This window comes from Apis cerana, linkage group LG4 (assembly GCF_029169275.1).
Source record: "Apis cerana isolate GH-2021 linkage group LG4, AcerK_1.0, whole genome shotgun sequence".
Lineage (NCBI taxonomy): Eukaryota > Metazoa > Arthropoda > Insecta > Hymenoptera > Apidae > Apis > Apis cerana.
The window spans coordinates 9,097,102-9,121,796 of record NC_083855.1 but is presented as its reverse complement, the minus strand read 5'-3'; the positions used below and the strand labels follow the sequence as shown (position 1 = coordinate 9,121,796).

Genomic DNA, 24,695 nt, shown 5'->3' with positions numbered 1-24,695 from the left:
TACACGTATAAAACCGCGATAAAACCTCGGTTCGAAAGGGAAAAGAGAGAGAGAGAGAAAAAAAGAAAAGATACGAACAAGACTCGCCACGAAATCATGCAGAGTGTGTCTCGTGTATCGTAAAACACGGGTAATAGCCCGAGCGTGGCGATTAAAGCGGCGAATAAAACGCGTTAAGAGGAATTAGAGCCGATGTATTACACGATTGTGGATCGTGGTTGTGGACGAAGCGAAGAAGAGGTACGAAACGAAGTGGCCGGAAAAAGGAAAAGTGAATGGGGGCCCCGGGCACGAGATAAGACCTCTCGGCCGATCCATCCCCTTTCTCTGTCTTCGCTACGATAAAGAATAGGTCGGCAATATTGCTCCTCTCATCATTCGAATTCATATATTCCCGTCCCCTCCGTATTAGAGTCCTAAATTCTCGAGAGGATACTTTGCTTCCGAGGCCTCTCCACACAGGAGTATATTATACCCGGACTCCTGGAAACTCTTTAATTAGTAAAAAGAGGATGAAAAGGGGAAAGGGAGGGGGATATATGGAAAAAGAAATAAGAGGAAGGGGAGGGGAACCGGGGATTATTAGCGTGTAGCATGGAAGGTTTGTCGGTGAAAATCTGAATTAGGTCCAATTATCCCCGATTTTGCTCGATGGTTGGATAAAGGATAATCGTTAGGATTGGTTAAATAGCCGCGGATGTTCGCCAAATCGATTCCATTTCCCCGTGGAAAAAATTTGCATCGCTTCATTTCTACATCGTGGAGAGTGTAATAATTAACTTGTTTTTATTGGAGATATCAGATAAGATGACGATTCGATGATTTATGACTCTGAATAAAAATAATATTTATTTTGATATAATCGAAAATTTGCCATTCAAATAACTCAAGATGGAATAATATTATTTTAATATTGGAACAATTAATCGGAACGTTTTATTTTTAAAAACTTTTAAAAATTATTCTTCAAACGCTCTACGATTAATAGATCTCTAATAGAAAACACATGTTCGTATGACGTAATTTTATTCGCGTAAACGCATTTTTTCCTTCTAATCTTTTGTTTTCGAGATGATAAATAGTAAAAAAAAAAAAAAAAGAAAAAAGGAAAATCAGTATTGTAAATAACGAAAAAGTTTTCTCGTTCGAAAAAATTGAAAAACCATTTCGGATAATCTTTGGTATCGCAATTTCCTCGAGGATAAGAGCACGCCGAGAACACTCGCGTTTTCAGAGAAAGGTTGGAGGTTCCAGGTTGTCCGACCTCGTTGGCTCAACCTGTTCATTGCGAGCAAGCTCGAGCACCACCGGATATTTACAGTCTGCAGTCTACTCGCTGTTCCTACTTTAATATCCTGTCATTGCCCCTGACAAACGTGAAAGGAGGAACAGGAGATGAGCGGAGGACGGGGAAATTGTGGAAAAGGTGGAATAGTGAGAAAAAGGGTAGGTTGTTTAGACAGCTCCTAAAATCGCTCCTCCAACCTTTTTTATCGAAATATTATTATTCCTGAACGATTGATCAACGCTTGTCTCGCCGTATTTCTTCTTTTTTTCTTTCTTTCTCTTCTTCATTATGAACGTTAAAACGCGTTTCGAGCGCGTGAAACGGTGTTATTTTACGCCGATGTCGAAATAGAAAGCAACGCCGATATTTTCAAGCATCGTTGAAATAATAATGGTATTCGAGGCACAAGAGCACATAAATGTAACTTTCAAGTTTCATTCACTCGCCGGTAGTTTGAGCTATGAATTTCTTAGGGCAATATTTTCGCCATGTTTTTTTCCTAACGCGTTTGATCTTTCAAACGTTGTCGAATAATGCACTTTAATGCCGACAACCGTTGACAAATTTACGTCATCTTGTTCGCTGAGGGAGATTGAAACGGAATTTGGATCGTTCGCTCAACACGCGATTATTTTTTTACTCGTACGATTTCGCGAGAAGTATAAACGATGGTTGAAGGAAATAATGGTTGGCCAACAGGTGTTTCGATCACCGGATAACTTGGCTGATAAAATCGATAACTTTCGAACATCGACACATTTTTCTTCCGTTTCGAAATCTATCTTGACACTTGAAAGAAATTACGCAATCGGTTTCTCGAAATTGCTACCAATGTCGCAAACAAATATACAGGTATTGCGCAATTCCCATTCGTCCAGCGCACCTTTATTACCCTCCCCGCAAACCGTTTCAATCGTTTCCTTAAAATATTCTCCTCGATAAATAACTTGGGATTCGAGAGTGGCACGGTTTATTAGCGAACGATACGGGGGATTCTAAATGGGCATTCTAAAAATCCCATACGGCATAACGTATCGGGGAAAATTTACGTAATCCTCTCGAGGCAGAGCAAGAAGAATTCGACTCGCGCCTATTCGTGTATAAGCCGTAAATGTTAGTTACAAAGTTGGTGGCACGCTCGAGGTGCGCGTCAAACTAGATAAAGATCCTACACGCTCCTTATGAATACCTCCCACGCGTTCAAACACCCGTGGACGTTCCCTATCCACGAGATTATCCGATGATGCCCCGGTGAAACAAGTCGCTCTTTATTCCCGCTCGTATCTAAATCTACGTGTATGTGTATATACTGAGCATCGATGAAAAGAAGGAAGATTCAATGCAATTTACCTTTTAATCCCATTCCAGCGGTTTCTAATTTCAAAAATAATTCTTGTCCATACGTTATTCGCCGAATCCTTTACTTGCAAGCATATCGATCGCTATATCTAATCAAACTAATTTTGGAAAGAAAAAATAAATTCTTCTAAACAATGATATTCGGATAATTTTTTAATTTCCGTGAGTAAAGAACCAAGACGATTATCCTTTATTATTATTCTATTAGCATCCGAACTGATCCGTTTGGATAATAAATATAATCTAAATATTCGAATGTTCTCTACGTAAAATGGTACAATTCCCATTCGCAAATTGGTATACGCGAATCCGCGATCCACTAGCGCAAAGCAGAAAGAAAATAGGAAGGAAATGGACTCGATACACACGGTGATACACGCGTGTAGATTCGCGCAAAGACGAGTTTGTGTGTACGGAGAGGCATCAGGAGCTTCTAGAGGAAGGGCGAAGGTCTTGCTCTCAGAATAGAGATCGGGACGCGATGTCTGTGTCCGCTCTCTCTGTCCGATTCCCTCCCCCCCTCTCTCTCTTTCTCTCTCCTACTCCGCTGCTGGACACGAGCCCATCCTTTGAAAGTATCTTCCAAGTATCTTGAATATTACGCTGGAACTCGTTCGTCTTCGGAGTGGATCTTCCTCTCTTCGCATCTCTCTCGCTTCCGGGATTCTTATTTCTCTCGACGAGGGGTGGACTTCTGACGAGGGACTACTTGGCCGTATATATATATATATAGCGAGGAGACTAGTTTCGATGGAAGAGAGAGGAATATTTTTCCAAACCGTAATTCTCCCGATACGAAAACGATCGATAATCGGTGTTGCGATTGTGTTCTGGAAATACTATTTATTTATTTACTGGATTTACTGGATATTTGCGAAATTTATATATTATAAATTTATAGGTCAGGTTGATATGTAAAATTGAATAATTATTAAACGTTTATGCTTAATCGAGCGACCGGTTGATAAATATGCGAGGCAAGTTTTTATTCTTAGATTCTTTATTCCACTTGCGTGCACTTATCTTAAGTTTGATTATATTATATATATGTCGTTTATTCCATTTCGAAAAATCGAATGAAAATCTTTTCCTCCCCTATTAATCTAAATTTAACCAATAAAAATTACTCGAGCAATGCGAAAACGTGTTCTCCTTTTTTCCTTTCTATAGATATATGTTGGAATTGTAGCGATATTACGTAACTTTGCATACGTAATTATAGAAAATGTTTTACCCGGGATTTTACCCCCGTCCATGTCTATCGGAGAGTTGCAAGAGCCGGTAGCTTTGAGAAAAATCGCGGAACGTTCGCCCTTTCGAAAAATCATCCCTCGAAGTGGGGATGCCTGCAGCCTAGCGAACGGAATTCTACCCCTTTCTAAAGAGAGGCAGGCATACTTTTGTAAAAAAAAAAAAAAAAGAAACGATAATCTCGTGATCATCTTTTACTCACGCTAATTTTTTACCACTTTTGAAGTTAGTCAAACACGATAAGATAAAGTTGAATATTTAATATATTCATAAGAAGTAAACGTTGAAAGCGATAATCGTAAAATTATGCATTTATAGAGCTGCGTTTATATAGCTCGGATAAATCGTTCGAAATTATACGTATAAACCTCTCGCGATGCTTTCCAACGGGAAGAATTTACAAAAATGTATAATAACAATAATTTTTCACGCGGAAATTTCTTTTTTTTTTTTTATTTTACTTTTCATACATTCGTTATCTATCCTAAACTAAAAACTACGTCGCTATGCTAACTCTTTAATCTCGAAATCGCGCGATACTTCGGCAAGAGACGTGCATTCCACGTTTTCCTCCCCAAAAAATTCCCCGAAAACGCGCGATTACCATTTTTTTTTATTTCCACGCAAATCACGCGCACCGAACAAAATTTTCGGATTCGTTTAATTTCGAAAAAAAAAAAAAAAAAAGAAGAAACGTCGATAAAATCAATCATTTTTAACGAAACATCGTTAAAAAATTGCCGCTGGCAGATCTTTTGCCGCCAGATTTCCGTATTTCCACGGCCGTCCACTTTCATTTCCGAGCTAATGTAAATTATAAATCCGCGTGTCTCATCGTGGGTGGCTACGTTAAACGCGGTACGAAGTACGAGCGTTCCTCGCATTTTTATTCTGCTGCCGCTGCTCAAGGCCAACTTGTATTTTTCCTACGAGCATGCACTCTCGAAGGTAGAGAGCGATTTCATCGAAGAAAAAAAGAAGGAGGAGGGGAGGGGAGGCGCGGAGGGGCGAGAAAGACGTGGAGAAGAAGAAGAAGGTTGTGAAGGAGCGCGAGAGGAAGGAAGGATTAAATTTTGCTTCCCCTTTCTCTCTCCCTCCCCGGTTGACGCGAATTATTCGGTAAAAATGCATTTACGAGCGTGAGGGGCCCGGCCATTAATTCTCTATTTCGTCGGGGATTCTGTGTCATCCAGCGCCACGTGTGCCTCGCCGCGTAATTTTCAGGACGTGCGTAACGGGCGTGCAAGCAAACAAGGATACGTTTAAGATAATGTTTAATACGTAGCTCAACACTCTCCATTAAAATGAGGAAAGCCCCGGCCGGCCGTTATTACCGAGGGAGGCATTATATCAGATTTTTAATTCCTCCAGTATATCTTCGCCGAGGAAACTTTATTATAATTACCGCGAATTATTCTCACGACTTCGCCTTCGGCTTTTACTTTTTTTCTTTTTTTTTCTTTTTCTTTTTTTTTTCTTCCTTTCTTCCTTCCTTTCTTTCTTTCTTTCTTTCAATCGCAGGTCTTGTTTTTCGCCATTCCTTGACGCGAATTTCCTCTTAGCATTTCGATACACGTAATCGCCGAGATCGGAACATGGAGCTTTAATAACGTTGGCATCTGGACGAGAATTGATTTAAATTGTCCGGTGGAAAGGCATCCGTGCGAGATTATCGTTATTTCTTTCTTTCTTTTTTTTTTTATTATCATTGGTTCGTTTTGCTCGTTATTTTATATACATATATATGTATATGTAGGAGAGAGACGTGATAGAATTAAAATTACGTTAGATCGTGTGAAATTTGTACGATCGGATTTTTTTGATATCACATGGCTCGTTGTTATTTCTTCGTTGTTTTAACGGTGCTCTGAAAATTTTGTATAAATAAATTTTGTATCTTGGATAATTGACTTTTTTGTAATTTTCAATGAACATATAATCGAAATATAATATAATCGTATCTGTATAGATCATCGTTATTAATTTTTACAATTTTTTTTCTTTATATTTTAGAGAATAAAGCAAGAGAAAATTTTCATCTTTATAAAAATCGAATATTCTTTTTAAAAATTGCACATTTTTACACCCGTATAAGCCACGTAATAAAAGCTTTTGCAGTTTGAAACCAGTACATCTATCCTTTCCAAAAAAAAAGAAAGAAAGAAACAAAGAAACAAAGAGATAACAAAAAAAAGACAAAAACGTTAACCTTTCGCATTCATGGACGAGATATCTCATGACACAAAGTTGTTCATGCGGCCCTGTATAAGCGAGATACGGCCGTATGTAGGTATTTTTATTATGCCACGAGATATTTCGTCGAAAAAAAAGAAGCCAGACAAAAATCATCCCGCGAAATATCTCGTCCACCCGGATGCAAACAACTTGGCGGCTCTAATCGCCGAAATAAATTTTATCCGTCTTTTTAACGCAAAATGGCATTACGGAGCTACGTGTACCGAAGATTAAACACGCGATATATCTCGTTCAAAGCGCCTCATGAACGGAGACCTGGTTGCCAGATACCTCGTCCTCGGATGGATGCTAAGGGGTTAATCAGTTTTGCTCGCGCGTTCCCTTATGAATTTCTATTACCCTCGCAACGTCACCGGTAAAACACTGTTTGTCAAGATGGAAAACGTTAGAAGAATATTCCATTTGGAAACAGATAATCTTAGAAATTTCCTCGTGCATAAGAGGCAAACGATATATTCGAGTTTGAATCAAACACCTTTCCTTTTTTTTGATATAACGATATAACTTTAGAAATAAATCTAGAATTCTTAGATTCGTTAATATCACGAATTCTGTCCATCGAGATGGAAAACGATAAATCGAGAAAAGAAAAGAGCAATCTTATTTAAAATGTTCTTTTTTTCTTCGCTCCAAATTGAAATTAATCCAGAATTTTTAGAATCTCAGGCCTGGTGTTTTATAGCAGCGCGTTTGTCCGTATGCATTTTCGTGGAAGGAAATAATGGAAGATCAAATATCGGCCTCTTATCCCGGGGAAAAGAGAAAGGGGTGGCGAATTCTCGGCAACGTCTGTCGCGTAACAAAAGGAGACGGAAGAAGGTACAAGAAGAAGGAAGGGGTATTTACACATGAATACAGGCTGAGCTTATCACTACGTGAATAGAGGGATATATATTGGTTCGACAAAGACTCGATGAAAAGCACGGTGCATATACGGTATCGAACTCATATGCCTACGACGACGAAACGTCTGCTCCGGCTCGCGATATTAGAATCCCCGGCATATTTTTCCAACCCCTCTTATAAACGCTCTATTTTATGAACGAGCCAACAAATTATTCGCAAGGTAATAAAATCGCTTGGAGGAAGCGTCGAATGGAATTTCTTTCGCGTATAAGTTATTTTTGAAGAGACACCGTGTGAAACATCTTCCCTTTCTCTCTCTTCAACTTATATCTAACTTATGAAAGAAATTTCTCGATTCTCCATTTATTCTTCTTCGATCAAAATTTCTATCGAATTATTTTCTTAATGTTCGAGTTTAAAAAAAAAAATGTTTCCAAGAAAATTCAGAAATCCCCAAAATAATATTTAACGATATTTATGCAACAGAAACTTTTCTCCCTCGATTCCATTTCCTTTTATCCTTGTTGTTACAGGACAAACTCTGACTCCTCTTCCTCCCTCCCTACTCTCCTTCCTTCCTTCCTTCCTTCCTTCCTTCCTCTCCTTTCGATTTAACACTAATCCTCCGCTGCGAAATTACGTCTCGATTCATTTGCCGTGACCATCGTTCAAACAATCGTAAAAGCCCGTACACAGAGAGAATCGCGATAAATAAGAATGATTCTTCTCGTGGAGGATGGGTCCACGTAATCTGGGCTGACCTGTAGACCGTGGGCTAGGCACACAGTACTTAAGGGCACCGCTCATTGACCATCCGGAAAGACGTCCACGAGAGGCTGACTGACTCCATTGTTTGAAAAACTTTTATGCCTATTGTGTGTGTGTGTGTGTGTGCTTATACACTCCCGGTCCAAGGAATTATTTCGTATTCTTCTTCCTCTCGGAGACACTCGATCCTCAATACGAGGGAGACCCCCATCCCCGCCCCTTTTATCTATCGCGGCCGAAGAAGGAACGTAGTCGTAGTAGTAGTGGTAGTAGTAGTTCCGTCGAGAATGTTCTCGCGTGAAAAGAGAAACGGAGAGGGTGAAGATTCTATTCACGAGTTTTAATATCGCTGCATATTGCGAAAGTTGCAGTCGTTTAAGGATATAATAAAAGGGAAGGGGGATCGATCGATCGACCGACGATTTTCTCGATTGACGAGAAGTTGGGAGGGGAGAAGGGTAGAAATTTACGCGCATTCGTTATTATTCGTCGGTGCGTCTTAACGGCGCGATCTCTTCTCCTCCTCGTCCCAATAATCTTGCATAATCGCCGTGGCGATTCTTTGCAGGGAAGGAAACTTTCCTTGTGGCTTACACGGGTTATTGCGCGGGAGGAATTTGATCCGTGCTCGATCGAGACGGAGTTCGTGGTGTTGGTGAATTAATTGATATAATATTCGATCATTTGTTCGTAGAAGTTTCATACGCGCGATTCGAGCGTGTATGAGTTTGGAAGTATAACGGTTGAAAAATATTTTATGAGAAAATACTTGTGACAAAGTAGTTTTGGTTTTCAACTGAAAATAATATTTAAGAGATCGTTTATTTAAGATGACCCACGAAACGCATCGATTTTCTCCTCGCCAGAATTTCTTACGAATGTAAGACGCCACAAGCGGTGTGTGCGAGCAATTACGGCAAATTCATCGTTTATCGTGGCGCAAGTCTGCCAATAATTTTCTTATTCACCGCGCCATAATTAAACCAGTTCCTCCGGTTGGGCACCACCAACTGAACGAGCATTAAGCTCTTACCAAGCTGGACCAAGTCTGCTTTCGCTGTGTCTTGATGTAATGTCGAAAATTGTACGTGTCGATAATGACTGGAAATTAGAAAAATTTATAGTATCGTGCAAAAAATATCATAAATAATATAAAAGCAGAAGCGCAAAAGAAATTATTATACGGTGAAACGATATATTTTTATTGCATAAATATCATTTACTCGGATCGTCGAATAAACAGATATATTTTTTTTTAATTCATTTTACAAATATTATGCGTGTGAAATGTAATGATAATAAGTTTCATTGGAGGGACCATTCATCCTCGAGTAGCCGCCATTTGTATTCATTTTCCGTCAACGTGGTTGGTGTCGTTGCTTCGCGAGTAAAGTAATTCGGCTTTTCGCTGAGCATTTTGATTTATCGTTATGATAAAAGCGACATTAGAGGAACAGTGCTACGCGACCAAGCGTGCTTGAATCCCTGGAGTGCGCCCCATCGTCTGTTCTTTAACGTTCTTGAAAGAGGACCTATATTTGCTGTTACTCTTACGAAAAATAATTAACCGCAACTATTGGGATACTGTTTATCTCTTGATGAATTCCCTTACATTACAGTTTCAAACGTATAAGAAAAATACCTGTTTGGAGATACAACTAAAATGATTAAAAGCTCTCGTTTTTCCGGGAAAAAAAGAATTAGAAAGTTAATAGAGAAGAAACGTATACACCGTGTCGTGAAAAATTTATAACTAGCTGAAAACGAAGCCAGAAATGTTTCTCGCGAAATAAAGAGCCCCTTTTCAACGTTTTCATTTCGGCTACGCATTATTTATAATCTCTCTCGAAAAATCAGATGTGTAACGTTAACGTTACCTATCCTGTTTTTTCACGATATTATACACTTGGATTTTTCGATCTAGATTCAATTTTCTCGTTTCTAGAAGAAAAAAAAAAGGAAATAAATTGTAAAATCCAACGGGATTAAAAACAACAAAATCGGGAAAATTAGCAAATTATCGAGACGGAACAACGATCGATTACGTCGACGCTCCTCGACGAAGGAAAAAAAGAAAAAGAAGAAAATATCCTCGAAACGAAACATTTTTATCGCCCGTATCGATTAACCTCGCGTGCACTCGGACCGGTCGAGATTAACGCGTTGTTGGCGGCGAGTCGGAAAAGAAAAATTATTCCCTCCTCCCTCGATCCTCTCCTTTGGAACCGTGGGCCCGAGACTCTGAAATTTACACGAACGCCGGCCTCTTCGGAACACCTCTCCCTCCTCCTCGTGTGTCCGCGCACGATTCAATTTATTTTAGATACGGCCTCTGCACCCTCGCACTTTTATTAGTATTTACGAAGCGATTCAGGCAGGTATACACGATCCGCCAGGTGGGAGGGGGGAGGAGGTTGGGAAACGGAACGGGGCCGGCTTGTTTGGCGTGTGTTCAGCGCCCTTGAAACATCAACCGCGCTCGATACGTTTACCTCGGGATTAATACGTATCTCCTAGACGTGTGCCACTTCTCCTCGGGGATATAAATTTACGCGAGAGCGTGCACGATAATTTCGCTCGGAACCGTCTATTAATAGCGACCTGGATACGATGTCGATCAGGAGATTTTGAAATTTATGGAAAATATTTTTATTCGTTAATTACGACTTCGTTGTGGAACCAAGTGAATAAGTGGTAGTGGTAGTTTTCGAGGGGTGCGTGTATATACGTTAGTGAAACTCGATACGAAACGTAATGAAAAAGATTTATATACCCTGGCATTTGTACTTGCACTGACCCCGTTCCGAAAGTTACGTCGTTTTACCACTGCTTCCGCGTTTGTCTGCTTTAATAAAAAGTTTCATTATGAAGTTCTAACGCGCTCAGAGAGAGAGAGAGAGAGAAAAAGAGAATACAAAATTTCGTTTTACAAAATGATAATAATAAAATTTGATTGTATATCAATATCTTCTCGTTTCGCATTGAAAAATATCCTCGAATTGTCCCTCTTCGAGAGACTATTTATCCTCAAAGAATCACAAAAAAAAGAAATCCAAAACAATATTCTCACCTCAAAAACATCCACGTCGGAACTTTGGCCCGAAGAATCGAAACTTGAGCGTAAGAAGAAACAGCTCGATCGAAGTGTCAAACTTGGTGGTGGGGGGCGATCTCCTGCGACTCTCCTCTTCCTTCGTCGTTTGCACGCGCGTGTTCGAAGAGAAACGCGTCACTGCACATTCTGACTACACAGTACGCGCGATCACGAGACGTGGCCGAGGACGAGGTTGGACGCGGTGGGTCGTAGTAGATTTCGCACCCCCCGCTGCGAGGAAAGGGGATGATGGACGCGCGTGAACGCGACGCAGCTTCGACAGGGGACCAATGCCAGGAGAACGTTTGGCGGAGGGAAGATGAAAGACGGTGGTCGAAGGAGAAAAACCGGAAACCGGGACCGGAGCCGTCATGGATTTTCTTTATGGCGGACGTGGCGGGGGAGGAGGTCTCGCGCGGTGGAAAGAAGATCGAGAAGGTGGGGAAAGTCGTGTATCGGGGTGGGTGCCAAGATCGTCGTTTTACATCCCATGAAGTGGTTGTATCGCTTCGAGTACATACATATTTTTTTTCTTTCTTTTTTTTTTGCGTCAATGCGTTTTTAAGAGTCGGTTCGCTACGAAATTGGCCGTCGCTCAAAGAATATCAATAAGTTGGAGGTTTTATTGCCGTATTTAAAGCTTGGTCTTTCTTGGGAGATGATGTAACGGAGCGAAATATTTATATGTTTTGGGTCGTTCAGGATGCAAGTTATTTTAAATATTTGTTGGATCCTTGTTCGATGATAATTCGATCGAGTGTTTGTGTTACGGTATACGTATTATAAAGCCAAACTCCATGCTTTTTGGAAGAAAAATTATTCATTGTAAGTATGAATCGAAAAGCACTCCTCTTTCGAGATATATTTCATTTATTCGATTATTCTTTTTAGACACTGTGAGTTCGCTACGTATAAATTTTTTCCTTTCTTTTCCGTTTAGAAACGTATATAATTAACGTATATATTGTAACATTCAATATATATATATATTATAGTATATTTATTTGTAAAATTCATACGATATTAATGAAAAAACAAAGGAAACAAAGAACGAGCAATACGAATCTCGTTAAGGTCGAAGCGAGAATCGCAACAGCGGAATAATAATTTTTAATACGGAAAAAGTAAATTGAAAAAGTTACAAACAACGACACAGCGCAAAGGTAACGGTGAAAAAAGTATGGAGATAAAAGTTCTCAACGAAACCTTACCGGGCTCTGTTGGAAAAGTCTGTTATATCCTTTTGTGAAATATTAGGTCACATTCACCCTGAACACCTGACATCTGTGCGCTCTCGCTCGTTGAGATTTTAGGGATGCGTGCCAAGTGTTCTCTTTGTCCCGAAAAACCAGTAGAAGTTACGAGTAGGAGTTAAAAGGAGCGAGAAAGGGGGGAATTAAGGAGGAGGAAGAGAGGAATGAAAGGGTGCGTCGGTGGTAATCGTACCTTTCTTTGTTTCCGTAGTTAAAAGCTATTACATCGCGATCGAATGCACTTAGAGCGTCGGTTTCTAGTATTTCCTGTTCTGCTTAGACCCCTATCCTCCTCGGATACGCGCGGAAATTACGAACGAGTATAAGGTAAATCGATCCGTTTCACCGTTTCCAGTCAATAATTCTTATACTGCGTTAAGATATATTTAATTTATCTTCTGTTTCGTCCATTTTATTTCTTTATCTGTTATTTTATGTTTAGATCCCGATTTTATTTACATCCGCTGTTCTCAGAATCAAATTAAATATCAAAGGACTGGATATAGACGAGCAAACGTTTGAAATTAGGTATAAAAATTATCGGGCATTAACTTTGTCAAAAGCACGGTAGCCCGATTTAATAGGTTCTAGCGCTAAGGCATAAATTCGCTCTAATTTATCATTAATTTCTTTCAACGTTTAATCTTCCGCCCTTTGTTTCTGTTCGAGATGGAAGATTTAGAGATTCGATACAAAAAAATAGAGAGAGGGATGCAAACGACAGGGTGGGAAGGGGTGGTTGGAGGAGGTTGAAGCGGTTGAAAAGAAAGATCTGGAAGGAAAGGGTGAAAGGAGGGAAAAACGTAGGGAAAGATAGGTCGTAGATTCCGGTACTTTTTGCCTTTTTCCGCGGTTAAAAGGTACTATATCGTGGTCGAAAACGCCCACCTAAAGCACTTGCTAAGAGCCTTTCCTAACCCATTGGTGTGTACACGGCGCTGGAATGGCATGTTACACCCCGGTCGGGTTTAAAAGGTTCCAGGCATTATTGTTCGATACATACATCACGATCGAACAATGATATCGGTTTACCTCTATTGTTTTTATATAATAAAATATCGCACGTCCAGTGCAATATCGGATGTGTAGAAAGTGTACGGAATCGGACGGATAAGAATTTTTCTTCCTTAAACTTCGATATATATATATATATTTATATCTTAAAACTTTGTCGTCTCGTTTAAAATAATTAATTAATTAAAGTAAAATTTGTAAACGATTAATCGTTCGATTTATTTTTATTATTTGCATTTTATTGATCTAATCAAATTTTTAATATCAATTTTAGATAATTTTAATTCGAAGATTTTATTGAATTTGTAGGAGAAAAGCAATTCATCTCATCTGGTTAGCTTCGATTTTTAAATTAAAAAAAAATATACATCATTTAACGAGACATTTAATCACTGGAATGTATAGATTCCGAACGAATTTATACATTTATGACGACGATCTGAAACGAACAAAACGATCCATAAAATTTTCACTTACGATCACAGATCCGAACAATTTCACCGGTCTCCCTCTCTCTCTTTCTCTCTCTCCCTCCCTCTATTTCTATTATTGGACAAACGAGTCGGATAAAACTTTTATTCTTCCACGTTTTCAGCCTTATCTAAAGGTCCCGTAGTCTTCGCAAAGTACAGTTACCGTGACTCGAATCGAGAAGCGATTCCACCTCGGTCGGTAGATCTGATATTCACCGAGTTGTGGAACAAATGGGGGAGGGGAGGGGAGGGGGGAGATTGGCTGACTGCGCCATTGGCAGCAGTCAAGTTTGCCCATTCGAATTTCAACGTCACCGGTCAATGATGCAGCGATCCAGTCCTCGTAAAATCGTCGATCCGTGAGATAGACACGTGAAGACGAACAACGCGCTTCCATCCAACTAATTTCCGTGAGAGAATTGGGGGAGAAAACGAGTATACCCGGCTTGATCGTTCGACCAAGTTCGAGATGTCAGCTCGTATCTTGCGCCGACGTTTCCGATTAACGATCACGCTGTGACGAAAATTATTTATCCTCCGCCTAATTTCGATTCTATTACGTTGCGAGACGTAAAGGAAAAAAAAAAGGAAAAGATAAAATAAAACGAAGCAAGATTTCAAGGATATGAATATCTTTATCTTTTGGAATTCGCGACGTGTGACGCATGCATTTATTTGTGCTCGATTTGTGATGGATTTATAACAATTAACATTTTAAGAAATTGTATCGAAAGATTGGTGATGCGCGTGATGGTATTTCCATTGGGTCATATTTGACTGCGTCGACGAAATATCAATGACTCAACCTTCCCTGAAATTGGTGATCCATAAAACTAGGTAGGGGAAAGTAACTATAATGCTCGGTCATTGATCGGAGCGATATTATCGGTCTTAATTTTAACGATGCGTTACTATTAAATCGATGTATTTGTAGATAAAAGATTCAAATTAAACGTACGAATAAATTAATATTACAGGTGCAAATATATTTATTTCTACGTTACGAATATTATATTTTTTCTTAAATAAAAAAATAAGGCAGATATAGAATATAATTTATCTAGTCGTTATCTAGTCATTGGACACGGTGAATGAAGATAAGAATTCATTGGTCAATATCTATGGTGACCTCATCGGTTCCCTCGTAAAATTCCAAACTGTTGGGTCGACGATCGATTTCAGGAGCTCGTTTCCGCCGGTAAAATGGGAGAATAACAGCTCTTTAATCTTCGTCTCGATGCATCGCGAAGATCTTTACAGACCAATCTTGACCCTCTTTCGCTTATTCGTCCAGAGATCGCGAGATATTACCATCCTGGCAACGAGAGATGGCAAAATATATAAATTTTCTGTAATCCTTAGAGAAGAAGATTAGAGAGGAAGATTATCTCGTATATCAAATGTAATTCGTGTGTGTTCTTTATTTATTAGTAAAGTCGATTAATCTATGTAATGGACAGTGAACGATTTTTCCATAAAGATAGGATAAAAGCGCGTACATTTTTTAAAAGTCACCACTCTCTGAAATGAAAGTCTGTAATATTTACATTTGATTTCATGGAAGATGAAAGATAATCTTTCAAAGAATCTCAAAAGTTGAAAATTCCGGAATTTTCTCGATAAGAGATAAGATATTGAAAATTCTATTTCTTTTTATTTCCTTTTTTTGTTTCATTATGAAAGATACATTACTTTTTTTTTTTTTTTTTGCTTTTGTTAAAAAATACATAACAGTCTGCTTTTTCTTTTTTGAATAAAATAATATTTTCCAAGAAGAGTTTCGATATTTTTTCTTCTTTTTGTAGAAACAAAAAAAACAAATCTGTTTTTCATCTAACTTGCAAATTATCCTCCCCCCAAACGTTTCTCGTTTCAATCAAATTTCAATTAAAGAACGAAAAAATTTATGAAATCGAAATCAATAGTTTTGTCGAACGATAGTTTTACAATTCTAATAAAAAAAAAATTTGAACATTAATCGGATTATGTACAACTTGAAATTTTTTTTTGTTTATTGGCATGTAACAAGCTTTATTTTATCCAACGTCACACGGCTCGCTGCACATCGATAATTGAACGATGCAGTTTCGTAAACACGCGCGTGTGTAATTAATATTCCCTTCGTATGTTTTGAATGTTCATCCGTATGTAAATCACGTTATTATAATAGAAATATTATCGATGTTTTACGTAGCATCGGGATGATTGATGTGGCGTGAACGATAGATTTCTTTTACACGGGTCCGGTAATTCGTATTCCCCTCGATCGAATATTTATGATTATCCACGATATTTTGAACAGTTGACAAGCCCGTGGAATAAAGTGCTACGCGTATTTATAACGGCCTAAGATGAGGCTAGATGTTGGATGAAATCGCGAAATGTTCCGTGAAAGAAGCTGCGTTTGCACGGTAAATCTTTTTTTTTTTCTTTCTCTTTTCCAGAGGAGGTTCATCGATCATTCGGTAGAATGTGTATCTGTACTCGGGATCGAGCAGAAGCGAACAGTCCTTGGATAGGTTTAATTAAGTTAAGCACGATATTCGTTTTCCAACGATAGATATAGACGTTGGAATCTTGGAAAATTTTATTTCCAGTTTCCAGTTTTTTTTTCTCTTTTTTTTTTTTTTTATTTCAAATTAAATCGAGAAATTATTAAAGCTTTGAATCCTGCGTGTATTCCATTAAACGGGATATATTCGTTAAAAATTGTTTTCGAGTATACTCGATTCATCGAGTGTTTAAACGAAAATTCCAATAAATAATTTTTAATTTGAACTCTCACACTGTATTATTTATTTCGTTTCGTCGAATCGGATCGTAAAACAAGTGGAGAATAATAATGATAACATTTGAAATCGATCATATCGATTTTTCGTCGATCAACTGTTGCTCGAATTTGCATCGTCGAAATAAAAAAGAGAGCGAGAAAGAGAGAGAGAGAGAAATAAGGTGAAAGAAAATGGCGAAGCTTTTTTGAAAAGAGAACGAAGCGATAGTTATTCTATGAAAAATCGAAGAAAGACGAAACGGGTCACGTTCCGCAGCGAGAGAGAGGCTTTCTTTCTTCCGGTTCGCAGTGGATGCTGAAGCTGCGCGTTTTAACGAGCACAGAAATGTTCCACTTTTACTCCCCTCCCTGGCCACCGGTTTCTTCCATCCCTCTTTGTTTTTCCCTTTCGCTCGTTTCCGTTTCTTCCATCGATTTGCGGAATTTCCCGGAATATTACACCGGGGTTTCGTTTCCCGAGTTTTTCTTCTCCCTAAAGAGAGATCCTTTTCATTTCTCTCCTTTTCCTACCACCTCCCTTATCCGCCTTCATTTTCCTACCCAAGATCCTCCAATTGCCCGATTAATCGATTAAATATAGACTAATGAATTCGAATTCATTCCTCGAGCGAATCCAAAGAAGAAGGAAACCGGATCCTTCCTTCCTTCTTAATATCATAATTTGTTAATTCGCGAAATTTCCTCGCCAACTTTTATATAATAATAAATGATTTTTGTAGTTTTTTTTTCCTAAACTCACGTTAGTCGGAAATTCGAAGATTTATTAGATTTCCACGAGATTATCGTTGGAACGTAATTCATGCCATAAAAGAAACAATCTTGATATCAGCACGACACGAGTTTTATTATGCCTCCTAAAATTTTCTTCCAGATAAAAATTCTTTTTACGCTCAACAGGGGAACAAGTTAACAACAAATATTTAAATCTGCACAAATGACAAAGTTGCGTCTGGATATTTAAGAAAGAATAATTAACATTCTTTCACATTTACTGCTCCGTGTATATATATATATATACACACACCTTCGATTAAAGATTTAAATTGGAACACCCGTGCACGCATCCATTGTCAAGTGAATTTCACAGACGCAACTCTAGACAGCTCGAAATCCCATCGAATTGTATTCCGATAATTGGCGAAGCAGAGATAGCTCGGGACTCGGCATGCTTCTTCAGCTACTAAATCATGCAAATACTAATAATGGCACGGACGAGGCGTCGGATAATTGAAATGTAAACATCTAGCTTGCTCTTGAGGAGGAGTTTGATGGTAGGCTCAGTCAGACTTCAGCCGTGCTCGAACCTTCCATGCAGAGCGAGGAAATAAAGGGAAGGGACAAGGGTGGGGCGAGGGCGAGGAAGCGAGAGAGTGAGCGAGTGAACAGTGAATCGAGGAACGGAGACTTGGCTGATATTGTGACGTAATATCTGAGTACCCTTTTGTGCACCAACTTCCCTCTAATAATATGCAAAACACACGATATTATATGTTATATACGCGTGCATGATTAAAAGCGACGATAGTTGGGATAGATGGGTAAAATTGAAATATATTTTCTTTTTTAAATTGTCGTTTGAATAGAAGTTGAACAGTGTTTAAAAAGGAATTTTAACACTGTGGAAATTTTGGATTTAAAAATTTGTTTTTATTGAGATACGGGATTGAAAATGGACCAAAGCGGTTTAAATATTAATCGATATTTTATCGCTTACTTTGTTTGATGCAAATTTTGTTTGGTTGCATACACTTATACTGAAAACGAGAAAACGTATTTAAAGTTTAAAATATGGGTGTATTTATACAATTTAATATTTATAAGTTTGTTAATTTTAATTAATGCAAACAGATTATGAGTTTATTTGCAATTTTTGCACATGTGAGAATATTTAAATCTTTGACTTGTCGATAATTTTTCGCTTAATTTCAACATTAATTAATGTATTAAAAGTAACGATGAAAATAATTTTGGATTTTCATTGTCGAGTTTAATTTTTGTAATTAATATATCGGAAAGAAAAAGCGAACGAGTATTAATTATAATTTTATCGTAGACGCCAAAATTATTATTTTAATACGATTATCTAAGTAGAAATCGAGCCATCAAGTTCTCGTTAACTTATCCGATACAACAACAACGTAAATAGAAACTCGATTTCCTTCTCCATTTCCAAGGAGACTTCGCAAATGGATATTCTTATTTTTCTTTTGCATATTTCGCGCGAATATTTCTTGCTTGCTAAAGCAAACTAGAGATTCTTTTTTAAATAAAAATAACAGCATCGCAGGAGCCGTTGGAATGGAATACTTAAAATGGAATACTTAAAATAATAGCATTAAAGAATATTAAAACAGATATGAAAAGGAATTTTAATTGTCACATAATGTACACCTAACATGTAACAAAATATTTAATTTCTTATACTTTTTTTTTCATATTCCTTCCTTTACATATTTTCATCCATTTTAATCATTTTAATTTTCTATCATATTTTTACTGAAGCAATACCGAATAATTTTCTTTGTGCATATATCATAAACTCGTTCTTTCTTCTACGTTATATTTCATACATACTGAAATCTTGCCTTCATAAAATTAAAAACAGTGTTATTACCGCCCGCAAAAACCCACTAATTAATTAAAATTCATAATTCACTTATCACCTTGTTCAAATATTTTCATCGCCAACATAAAAATATTTCTTTATTTCCATTATCCTGAAACATTCACGACGACTAACGTCGAGTAAATGATATTCGAAACTTGCCCTAAGTAACAATGTTTCATATTTCACTCGTTTGTGTGTCATTTCGTGTTCATCTTCGTTTTTCCATTTTCGGTCTTTGCGGTCTCCGCTCGTTAATGCTCCTCTCGTTATCGTTGAAACTTTATCTTCATTATCCATTTTGTCCCCGAATAACGTGTACCCACGCGAAACAAAAAATCACGCACGAATTAATCGACGCATCATGTCAATTGATCCAACATGCAACCAATTTTTCCTTCTTCTTTTTTTTTTTTTTTTCAATTAATGTATCGTCAATCGCGATCATTTTCTCTCATCATGCGTCGTTTTATTCGAGACATCGCTTTTTTCCCTCCACTTTTTCCTAAACCAGTTAAACTAAAAGGACCCAATCTAGATATAATTATTTTTCACATTTTTGCTTCCACTAAATTGTACACCTTAAATTCTCAATTTACAAATAATATTGGTTTAAAACTTATCTAATACCAGCTCGTTTGTAGTAATCAAGTGTTGTCGAAAAATTTCAAAATAAAATGGCAAAAGTGTCGAGACGACGTGACGTTTCGCCTCGCACAATCGAGCCTCGAACAATATCGAAAAGCACCGACAGGATTCCCCTTATGAAACCTCCGTACAATCCCACGGCATAAATAATTCGCTCGTCGGCGGCCGCGATACCGAAGCGAGAGACAAAATTTCAAGGGTCGCTTCATCGTTCATATTTGCACCGTTCGGGTTCCTTCCGAGGAAACAAAGGCGCGTCTAATTAACACGCTTGAGACAGAAACCGGGGCCTTTCTCGTTTCGCGTAGCTGCTCTGAATGCGGAGATCCGCAAAAGGGCGCGGATAGTCGAACAAGTTGGGGGAGAGGGTGAGAGGAGGAGGAAAAGGTTAGGCTCGAGGTAAAAAGAAACGAGCCGATAGCCGCTGCGACGACTCAGACAAACCTCGATAATTAGCGACTTCCCGTGGAACCCTCTAAAACACCGACACACGCGTTACAACCGTCTTTCGGATACCTTGTTTCGGGACTTAGAGCAACGTTCGATCTTTTGATCGAGTGCAAAGCTTTGTTAGATAATTGTACGTATTTTTCCATCTGCTGCTAAATCAAATCGCTGAGAAATTTAAATTTATTTAATTTTAGTTAAATTTTTTAAGGTTTAAAATAATGGTCGATCATTTGATCGAGTGTAAAGCTTTGTTAGATAATCGCCACGTATTTTTTGATCAAGTAGCGACTTATTGCTGAATCAAATCGCTGAAAAATTTGTAACGATTTTTTTCGGATTTATTTAATTTTAATTAAATTTTTTAAGGTTTAAAATAATTTGTAATTTAATTTTAAATATCTTTTAAAATAATGGTCGATCTTTTAATCGAGTGCGAAGCTTTGTTAGAGTAATCGCCACGTATTTTTCGATCAAGTAGCGACTTATTGCTGAATCAAATCGCTGAGAAATTTGTAACGATTTTTTTCGAATTAATTTTAGATTTACTACCTTTAGGTTTAAAGTAATGTTTAATCATTTGAATAAAAATCTTTGTTCGAGTAATCTTTCGTCCAAATAGCGATCTGCTGTTGAATCAAATTGCTGAAAAATTTTTACGATTTCTAGAATTTTCTTTTTTTTTTTATATCAATGAATTAATATGTGATGCGAAAGTGCAAGATGCGAAGTTTGATAGAGAATGGATTATTGACTGTGATTACGAGAATGATGGGCTAGAGTAAATTTAATAATTACTTTTCATATCGAGAAGAAAGGAGGGAAAATAAATCTCTCTTGTCGCTCGAAATTTGCAGGAACGCGCGCAGTTTACCATATAATCTGGACACAAATTGCATTTTATCGAAGTATCGAAGAATTCTATTACGTTTCATTCATTAAATTGGCATCGATCGAGGGTCGAACGTATCCGTGCGGCCGTTTTCCACCCGTTGCCTCATACATACATATATATTTGTTGCGTCCAGCGTTGAGAGTGAAATTTTTTTAATCTATAAATGTTCCGTTCCCGCGAAACGAAATATCCATATATACGTTATATATCTTCCACGAATCATTGCACGTTGCGTTCTATCGTTTCGCATTATCGAACCGTTATTATTTTACCAATACGTTATAAATTTCCATAATTGACAACATACCGACTGGAAATTACTTTCGCTCGCGAGAAAATGGAGAGCAGGTATTTTCGAATATACCTGGGACAAGGTGTACACGAGAACCGATTCTAGTTGATCGAATTACCGTCGAAACGGTACAGTATCCGGACTTAATTAGAATTTTATTATCAAGGATCTTCGTTGAGCATAAATCACGGGCGGTCTGATTCCAAGATCGAGTGTTTCTGGTGGGCCAGCATCGAATATCGAGGTTGCTCGCGTAATTTGCGGCTAACGAAAACCGTGAAACCGTCGAACGTTTAGGAACAGGCTGAGAACAGGAGATTAATTTCCTGATTAAGCCGATCGATTCCGTTTCTGACGTAGTTCCTTCGTCGTTTCCTTTTTCACGATCGTTATCAACCACGATTGTACCAGATGGAAATAGAGAGAGAAGAAGAAACGTGATTGAATAACTTGATTAGCAGCGTAATCAATTGTTGAGAAGCGGCCGGTTAATGTCTCTCTATGGTGTAACAATATAATGTTGTCGTTCATCGTATAGTTAATTTCTGCTAGTTTTAAAAAGCGAATTGAATGTTGGGATACGAACAATGCTCGTGTTTCCCCCATTTTTCAAAAATCTGATTTATCAGGTTGGATGTATTTATATATTGATGCATATCTGTGCAACATTTTTCATTGTTCGATATTTCATTTCGGAACTGTCACCGCCAGACCTCGTTATATACTATCGAAAAAAAAAAAGAAGACTGTAATTCACAACAATATAATAATACGAAACGATAAAATGTTCTTTTTCATCAAATCCGTCACGTTTTATGAAGTACAAGAATTTTATCGATTATTTATTTTTTAAAATTTCTCGATTTAGAGAAAATTACAAGATAAAGAGATCATTATAAAAATCATAGGGCAAGCTTATAATTACAATTTATAATCCCAAATAATCAACCACGATAGGAATCGTCGAATAGCTTACCGATACACGCAAAGCAAAACGAAATCCACCCTTTCTCGATGATCGTAAGCCGATCGAGCTTTTCATCGAGAACAAGGTTGGGATGAAAACGGAAGCGTCAACCAGGTAGACGATTGCATTCCATAACCGATTATAGGGCAACGTGGCCGCGAAATGTCGCTAATTACGCGAAAAGAAGGAGTGAAAGAAGAAGTGAAAATTCGAATCTGAGGAAGCGGCCACTGCGCATGATCGCAGCCCCCACCCTTCTCGTGCTCGTCGGTGTGCCTCACGCTCGTGTACACCATCTGTCACGTGACTGTGTAGGTCTCACGGGGTGGTTGGAGCCCACGTGGAACAACACGGTACTGTCAGTCGCGTCCGGCGAGTCATTCGCGTATCACGGTTCGCGATTAGGGTGCGTTTCCCACCTTTTTCCCACGGATTTTTCCGCGAGTTTCGCGAAAGTGATGTTCCGCGCGTGATATCAGTGTGAGAGTTGGAGTGTTTACTGCAACGGTAAACGAACACGAGGTAAGATATTGTCTCGAATGTTTTTTTTTTCTTTTTTTTCTTTTTTCAAGAGGGGGGGCAGGAGGGACGAGATTATTGGAAATAATCAACGATGTGGTGTTTCGCATAAGAATTTGGACACGTTTAGAGAGGTAGAGAGGTGAAATTTATCGATATAGGGATATACGAAGTGTGTTTAACTTGTTAAAGTTTTGTTAGAGTGAATGATAGGAGAATGAAGCAATCGCGAGTTTGTTGATTGATTGATTAATTAATCGAATTCCTCTGATATTTTTGAAGCTGTAACATCGTCATCAGCGATTCGAAAACACTTAAACACGTTTTCACTCTCCAATTTGAGTATTATCATTGATTACCGCTTCACGATTAAATTAAACCCTCCGCTCGGTGCTTGTCACTTTTGCGCACGCCGTGTCTAATGCCCACTTTAAAAAAGAAATCAAAAAAAAAATTATTTTCATTTTAGAAAAAAGAAAATCGAGAACATACTCGACGTACGCGTGACCACGAACAACGAAGCCAATCAATCGGTTTCGATCAGTTCGGTTTTTGAAAAATTCAAGAGGACGTTGAGCAGACGAGCAGATTAAAAAAAAAAAAAAGATGTTTTACGCACCGCGATTCACGCGGTCCATAAATTACCGACTTTTCTACTCGCCGCGTCAACGAATCTTTTCATTTATTTATTTATTTATTTATTTTTTCCCCCCCGTTTGATTTCTCTGTGTCGCATCAACAGGCCGAGAGAATTAATTAGTTTGAGTAACCGGATTAAAAATAAAAGTATCGCCGAGCAGAAAGTGGGGGATGAATCGTTTGGACGCGGTTCCGTTTTAAACCGCGACGACCGTTCTCCCTTCGTCTTTTGCAAACCGGTTACGTCACGTGAAAAAATGCATCGGCCTTGGTGAATCGCCGCTAATGATTGCCACGATGATGAAAAAGGCCGCGTCTCTCGACACCATTCCCTCCCCCCTTCCTCCCCGTGAAACAGGGGAGAGGCTCGATAAAAATTCATTACTTTCGCCCGATGATCGGTCAACGAATGGACGATCGACTCCCTCCTTCTCTCTTTCTCCACCATTTTCGATGGAAAAACCGTTCGTGTGCTCGCATTTTGTAAATAACCGCGTAATACCGCGTATGGTAAAAATTCATCGCTTTTAGTAAATTGGGCAGGCAAGGAGAGGGGAGAGGGGGGGATGAAACGTTTTGCAGGCAATGGTGGGAGTTAATTGACACGAGAGAGACTGTCTGTGCACGTGCGTGCGACTATCGATAAAAATTTATGAATAAAAAGAGGAGGGGAGGGATGACGATTGATCGTGAGAACGACTCGACGTTTAGTTTTGTAAATAGATTATTTTATCTCGTTTCTTGTAAAGTGATGCCAACGATGGTAAAGTAAAGCAAATTTAACGGATTTATTTGGGAGAAAGGAAATTGGACGTAAGGTAAAATTGAACGGCTTTTATTTTATTTCCATCAATCAATAAGCTCGATCGAGGAATCTATATAAATAGCATTTCTGTCAGGTTATATTCAATTGTGTTCAATTGTGTCGGTGTGATATATACAGCACGATTTTGCCAACGGTCCAATTTTATCGAGCCACTATTGAATTAAATTCTCCATTATATATCGCAGTGACATTTATAATCGAATAAAAACGAACTAGATACGTTTCGAACGGTATCGATATCGGTCCAAAATTAATCACAAGCCGAATCGTGTAATTTTTCTTGAATTATTGCGAAAGAAAAAAGAGGAATGTAATACTTAACGCCGATCTTAAAGGGGATGAATCTTCTAAAAAAGGAACGATCAGTTGAAAAAATTTAAATTTTTCCAAAAATAGTTTCACCACCTCTACATCCTAAGAATTTTTTAAATATCGCCTCACTATTCTTGGTGGATAATCCTCTC

The 24,695-nt window shown here is 38.3% G+C and overlaps 1 protein-coding gene across 7 annotated transcripts in view; it reads left to right on the top strand.

The window, feature by feature from the left end:
- Positions 1-24,695, top strand: part of LOC107999044 (EGFR adapter protein) — a 232,051-nt gene that overhangs the window by 74,554 nt on the left and 132,802 nt on the right. Inside the window, exon 1 of one of the 7 annotated variants that reach the window (XM_017058684.3) lies at positions 22,613-22,769. The exons of 5 other annotated variants lie outside the window; for them this stretch is intronic. The gene's annotated coding sequence lies outside the window, so the exon portion shown is untranslated. Of the gene's footprint in view, positions 1-22,612; positions 22,770-24,695 lie in introns of those variants that run through there. One more of the 7 variants, XM_017058685.3, reaches the window with a different exon arrangement.